The sequence below is a fragment of the Myotis yumanensis genome, unplaced genomic scaffold, assembly GCF_028538775.1.
Source record: "Myotis yumanensis isolate MYYU_CA2020_CCGP unplaced genomic scaffold, mMyoYum1.0.hap1 SCAF_7, whole genome shotgun sequence".
Lineage (NCBI taxonomy): Eukaryota > Metazoa > Chordata > Mammalia > Chiroptera > Vespertilionidae > Myotis > Myotis yumanensis.
In genome coordinates, this window is record NW_027223758.1 from 79345957 (window position 1) to 79353318 (window position 7362).

The window sequence follows — 7362 nt, forward strand, 5'->3', positions numbered from 1 at the left end:
ATTAGAAATAATGTATAAATACATACTTATTGAAAGTAATTCAGGGGATATATAACTACAGAGGGTAAAATACTGAAGTGTCTCCTCATCTTCCCGTTATCAATCCCTTCCCCAAAGCAATCACTCTCAGCATCTGGTGTTTATCCTTTTGGAACTTTATTTTTATACTATATACATATTGCTGCACATAATTTATTTTCACAGGAATGGATTCTAATTTTCTGATTTACTTAGTTCAGTGAACAATAGGTCTTAGTCAACTCCCCTATCAGTATATTTATAGCTACCTCATTTGTTTAAACAATTGTATGATATTCTATATGATGCTGTTACAATAATTTATTTAACCATTTTTCCTGTTATTGGGCAATTGAGTTACTTGAGAACTGAATCTTAAATCATATGTTTCAGAGGTGGCACAGCAATGGGTGGTGACAAAATATAGGGTAAAAGTATATGGGTGGATGGCTGAAATAGAGCTGGGAGACTTTGGTGATAAAAATGCAGGAGGTCGCCCTGACCGGTTTGGCTCAGTGGATAGAGCGTCGGCCTGCGGACCAAAGGGTCCCCGGTTCGATTCCGGTCAAGGGCATGTACCTTGGTTGCGGGAACATCCCCAATGTGGGGTGTGCAGGAGGCAGCTGATCGATGTTTCTTGCTCATCGATGTTTCTAACTCTATATCCCTCTCCCTTCCTCTCTGTAAAAAATCAATAAAAATATATTAAAAAAACAAAAAAAATGCAGGAGGTGTACTGCTTATGAGAAGGCTTAAAACCAAGGGTACTGAAGGCACCCAGGGAGAATGCAGAATTTGGGATGGGCCAAAAGATGGTGAGCTCTAAGTTAAAGGCTTCAAAGAATAAGTGTGAATGCTCAGCAGCACGATAGATAACAATGATGAAGTGGTATTGAATATTATATGATCAGATGGAGTTACAAGACCCTCACTTCCTTGCTCCCTCCCTCTCACCTTCCCTCCTTCCCTCACTTCTTTCCTTCCTCCTTCCTTGCCTCCCTTCCTTTCTATCTTCCCAGGGCTAAGTGAAGATGTTCTGAAAGGAGCACTAGAGAATTGATCTTAGGCAGAGATGATGCAGGAGAAAGGGAATTTCTATTTGAGATGTATAAATACCAGATCTCTGGCAAAGCCTGGGAGCAGCAGAACAATTCATGAAGTTGTTGAGATGGTGGGGTTTACAATAAAGAGAGGATCTAGAGGGAAGCAGTGGGGATTTGTGTCTTTGCAAAGAGGAATCCCCAAGCAGTGTGGAGATGAGCAAAGAGGCAGGAGATGAGCAGGGGTACTACAAGTGTGAAGTGGTAGGTTGGTAAGGCCTCCTGGTTTCCCTAATAACTAGTTCTTCCAGGACAAAGGAGGTGGTGGGATGAAAGGCCTCTCAGGAATTACTTATCACCTAGAGCAGTGATGGCGAATCTTTTGAGCTCGGCGTGTCAGCATTTTGAAAAACCCTCACTTAACTCTGGTGCCGTGTCACATATAGAAATTTTTTGATATTTGCAACCATAGTAAAACAAAGACTTATATTTTTGATATTTATTTTATATATTTAAATGCCATTTAACAAAGAAAAATCAACCAAAAAAATGAGTTTGCGTGTCACTGACCTAGAGTGAGGTAACTCTTGAGAAAACTCTGGTCACAGAAAGAGGCTGACAATGGAAACCAGTCCCAGTTACTATCACCGTGTACTAGAAACAACCTTTCTCTCCAGTAGGTGGTGGTGATGTGGGGAGCACCATCTCCACACTAGGACCATCTCTGCAAGTAACTCCCCTTGGCTAGGCTCAATGCCTTCATCTTTATAAATGGTTACACTAAATTACCTCAAAAGTCAAAATCTATGATTCTAAGGATTATACTTCTATTTTATACAATTTTCTTTTCCTTATAGGAAAATTCTACTGTTAGCAAGACTGGCATCACAAGTAGTTCTGAGCGTTGGTGGTTCTGGGTGTCTTAAGATTTTATATGAGATGTGACATTTATTTAAATGGATTTGTTCCTTTGCTGTTCCTATTCCATGCTGGGTAGACAGCTCTCCTTGGGATCTCTTGTCTATTTCTATGCCATTTCATTCATCACTCACAAAATCATTAATTTGCCTGTATAGTGTTGCCTCCTGGGGGTTCCTTTTTCTGTGTCAATGGAGTTGTGAGTTAATGTACATTTCACAAATATTGCTGGGAAGGGGCTTGGGGCATGAGTTGGAAAGACGTTTCCCTTTCACTAAAGGATGTATTATAATAATTCATTTATCTTTTTTTTTTTTTTTTTTTTTTTTTTTTTTTTTAAAAACTTAATGAGATATTTTATTTTATTTATTTATTTATTTTTAAAAGTACATATTTTATTGATTTTTTACAGAGAGGAAGGGAGAGGGTTAGAGAGTTAGAAACATCGATGAGAGAAACATCGATCAGCTGCCTCCTGCACACCCACTACTGGGGATGTGCCCGCAACCAAGGTACATTCCTTTGACCGGAATCGAACCTGGGACCCTTCAGTCCGCAGGCCGACGCTCTATCCACTGAGCCAAACCAGTTTCGGCCTTAATGAGATATTTTAGATTGTATTCTCTTACTAAGTCTTTGAATCCAGTATGTATTCTATCTTTACACTTCATTTCCAATTAGCCACCGTTCAAGTGCTCCATAGCCACATATAGCTACCATATTTGACAACACAGTTAATTTATGCCTAGAAGCACAGAAAACCATGCTTTCAATTTTTCTCATTGCATTTCTTCTTTTGTTTTTGTCAGCTCTAATGAGTTATAATTTACATCTAGTAAGTTATCATTTTTAAGATTACAATTCCATGAGTTTTGACATATAAATAGTTGTGTAACCACCAACATAATCATGATTTATAAAGGGTATTTCCATCATCTCCAAAATTCACTTGTGTCTCTTCACAGTTCATTCCCTTTTCACATCCCTGGGCCCTAGAATCCACTAATCTGCTTTCAAATAGCATAGGTATGTCTTTTCTAGGATTTTATATAAGTGGAATTATACAGTTACTTATCTTTCCTGGTCTAGTTTTGTTCACTTTGGAAAATGTTTTTTTTTTTTTTTTTAATTAAATCTTTATTGTTCAGATTATTACATTTGTTCCTCTTTTTTCCCCCCATAACTCCCCTCCTTCCAGCTCCCACCCCACCCTCCACCCTCACTCCCCACCCACTGTGTTCATCCATAGGTGCATGATTTTTGTCCAGTCACTTCCCGCATCTCCCACACCCCTTTTTCCCCCAAGAATAGTCAGTCTATTCCCTTTCTATGTCCCTGATTCTATTATAATCACCAGTTCATTCTGTACATCAGGTTATTTATTCACTTGATTCTTAGATTCATTTGTTGATAGATGCATGTTTGTTGTTCATAATTTGTATCTTTACCTTTTTCTTCTTCTTCCTCTTCTTAAAGGATACCTTTCAGCATTTCATATAATACTGGTTTGGCGGTGATGAACTCCTTTAGCTTTTCCTTATCTGTGAAGCTCTTTATCTGACCTTCAATTCTGAATGATAGCTTTGCTGGATAAAGTAATCTTGGTTGTAGGTTCTTGGTATTCAGCACTTTGAATATTTCTTGCCATTCCCTTCTGGCCTGCAAAGTTTCTGTTGAGAAATCAGCTGACAGTCGTATGGGTATTCCCTTGTAGGTAATTAAGCCTCTTTCTCTTGCTGCTTTTAAGATTTTCTCTTTGTCTTTTGCTCTTGGCATTTTAATGATGATGTGTCTTGGTGTGGTCCTCTTTGGATTCCTTTTGTTTGGGGTTCTCTGCGCTTCTTGGACCTGTAAGTCCATTTCTTTCTCCAGGTGGGGGAAGTTTTCTGCCATTATTTCTTGAAATAGGTTTTCAATATCTTGCTGTCTCTCATCTTCTGGCACTCCAATGACTCTGATATTAGTCCGCTTAAAGCTGTCCCAGAGGCTCCTTACACTATCTTCACACTTTTGGATTCTTTTTTCATTTTGCTTTTCCAATTGGGTGTTTTTTGTCGAATCTTTGGTTTGATTATTGTACTCCTCTGGTCTGCTATTGGGTATAATATTCTTTATTTCAGTCCGTGTATGCTTACTTTCTAATTTCTTTATCGTAGCATCGAGGGTCTCATTAGTTTTCGTGAGGCTCTGCACAAATTTATGGCAAGCCCTCAAAATTGCGATTCTTAGCTCCATATCCTCCATTTCTGTCATGTTTCTTTGTCTCCGCATCTTTTATGCTTTCTTGGTGCACCCCCTTGTGGTCTCTGTGCGCAGTCTTGTTCTAGCCAAGCCTTAATTGTTGTAGTTACCACTAGAGGGATTTGACCCCCAGGCCGGCTGGCTATAGGAATCCAATAATTCATTTATCTTATGTAAGTCTTTGAAAACATTTTTAATTGTTTTAAGTAAAATAATGTTTTAATTAGATAGAGAAGAAGAAAGAAAGAGAGAGAGAGAGAAAAGAGAGAGAGCTCAAAAAATCAACTTGCTTTTCTACTTATTTATGCATTTATTGGTTGATTCTTGATTATGCCATGATGGGGGATTGAACCCGCAACCTTGAAAGTTTTGCTCTCAAAGAACTTATAGTTAATATGAGAGCCCCCAAATGAGCATGAAGACAGCTAAATAAGGAACAAATATATAATATTTCTTGATAATGAAAGAAAGGTGCTACAAAGTGGAACTTGATTAATGAACAAAAGAATCATACTGACATGAACTATCACAGACTGGAAGAAAAATGAGATACTTTAGGTTATTATACACAGAAGAATGAGGAAATAGGTTCATTTCGTCTCTGATCTTAGTGTCCTGAGTTTATGTCTTAAAGTTTGAATAGACGGACAAAATGAAAAGGCAGCCTGTAAGGTGAGTGAGAAGGGTCAGAACCAACACATTTGGATTGCAAAACGCATGGTCTGTGTGTAGTAATGGACAAATGAATGGAAACATTAGACGTTAGAGCCAGATGATGGCGGTAATAGAAGCTGAGCTTGACTTTAATGAATTTAGACTTCTTCAGAGGTAAGTCTTTGCTTGACACAGGGGAACATGGTTAGAAATTAAATATATGGAGCCATTTTGAGTGGCAATAACAAAAGAAAAAAACATGAAATGTGGAGACCAGGAAAATGATGGGAGCACAGCAAAGCCTATGCGAGTGGGTCTGAACAGATGGGCTGGCAGAGGCAAGAGAAACCCTAGGAAGAAGAGAATTGACTGATTCACAAATGCCCGTCTCTTCCTGTTCTGTTCCCCACACATTGCTTTAGGGTCACTGCACCAGTTGACCCCTCACCTGTCACGTTCTTCTCCCATGCTGTTGCAGAGTTGGTTCTTTGTTGCCTATCATGCTCTCGAAAAGCTATCTTTCTGTACATGCTCTGGAAACTTTATATCACACTACATTACATTACATTCCCTTATTTTCAGTGTAAAACTTTTTACTGTCCCAAAGTATTTTACTCAACACTCATTTATTTGCTTGCTTATAATCGGACTCACTTGATAAAAGGTTAGTTCTGCAAGCAGAGGCCTTGGCTACATTGCAGCATCTTGAATAATGACTTGCACATAGTAGATGCTCAATAAATGTTTGTCGATGAAAAAATGATAGTGAGAGAAATGATGCAATGGTATAAGCATCATTTCTGGAGTCTGCTGCTCATATTAACATCATGTATAAGGCATGATAATGTGCTTATACATAAGGGATTGCAAAATTGAAGTTTTGGTGCCAATGACTAGTAGCAAATGTTACCCTAGGGAAATTAAATCTTGTGTTAAAGAACAAATATGAGAATCTCTGTTCCCTCATTCTGAGTGCCTGAAGGACTGATTGGGGATCCCTTTGAATCTATTGAAAGTGTTTCCTACAGGTTCTAATATAACAGCAATATCTCCATGGTCCCCTTTCATTCCTGTGCTAACACTCTATAATTTTAAGTTACTGAATTCATAATCCAAATCAATATTCTTCTTCTATAAGTGCTCAACTTGGGTAGCCACACACTTATTCCACTGAAACTTCCAATATTTAAAATATTTATGAATGCTACCATAGAGGCCAATACTGGTAGCCTGTTTCAAGAACCACATAATTAAATATATCTCATAACTTTCTATACTTCAGCTGTGGTTTAAAGTTTTATTATAGAAACCACTAATTTTTTAAAAAATGAGCATTGAGATACTTGCTAAGGTTGAATCAGGTTTCTTTTATCATATTTTGTGAAAAAGTCAGAAGTATATACTGAACTTCATATCAAACTATTCATTTGTGATTAACCAAGAATTGACTGTGTCAAGATAAAAGTTGGAGATCTGTTTATATTCCCTGTGCATAGAAAAAAGTAATATCTTGAATAGAAAACATCTGAAGCATTTCAGTAAACTTGTAACCTATGCCCTTCATTTCCCCATACCTGCCCAGGGGAAGTGAAGGGCATAGGTTATCCTGTCTGCAACAGGTGTGATGGATTCCTTACATGAGGTGAGAGTAGGGAGCAATATGAGTAAGTGACCCGAAGTGACAAGTAGTGATAAAAACTTGGCACTTTATCTAAGCAGTACTCGTTTATGCCTAGGTGAAAAAGCCAGAAACCCAATTTTGCTTGCAAAAGGAAAGAGTTTTCTGCTCCCAAAAGATTTTGTTCCTTTTCACTTACTGCTATTGGAAATTTTTTTTAGTACCTGTCTAAGCATGTCACAATGATGTTTCAAACAGAACGGAGCTTAAGCACTTTTAAAGTGTAACTATGACTTCAGTTCACCTGAAGTCACAGATGAATGGTCTGAAAGTCTTAGCTGGGAGCATTGTTGAGGAATATGGGGGAGGCGGGAGGAAGAAATAGCCCAGCAGGAACAGAATGTGGAAAAAGCAAAGCAGGGCTCCCAGGAAGGACTGGGCTGAACTTCAGTTTTGCTCTTAAACCTTGTTCAAAAGCCACTTTCTTCTTAAATTCTGGAAACCGAGCAGAATAACTACAGTAGTGATTCTATTCTCATCTACAAAGTCCTGCTGTCCAGCTTGAGAAAATTCCCTTGATCCAGAAACAAGCTAGATAGAAAGCTCCTGGGGTAAAGTTATTGTGATGTGATTATGGACTTTCTCTCCTAAAACGAACCAGCCACCAAAATAACACAATACCTACTCAGGGCCACATTAAGGCATGTTCCAGTAGACTCAGTGTAGTAGGTACCATTACTATGGGGAGAAGTTAGTGTTCTTTAGTAAAGAAGGGCTCCACAGCCTATTACACATGGACATGAAGAAAGCTAAAGGCAAAAAAGAAGTTTATGACTGGACCCTATTAAATCATCTTCTGAGGTATTTATCTGT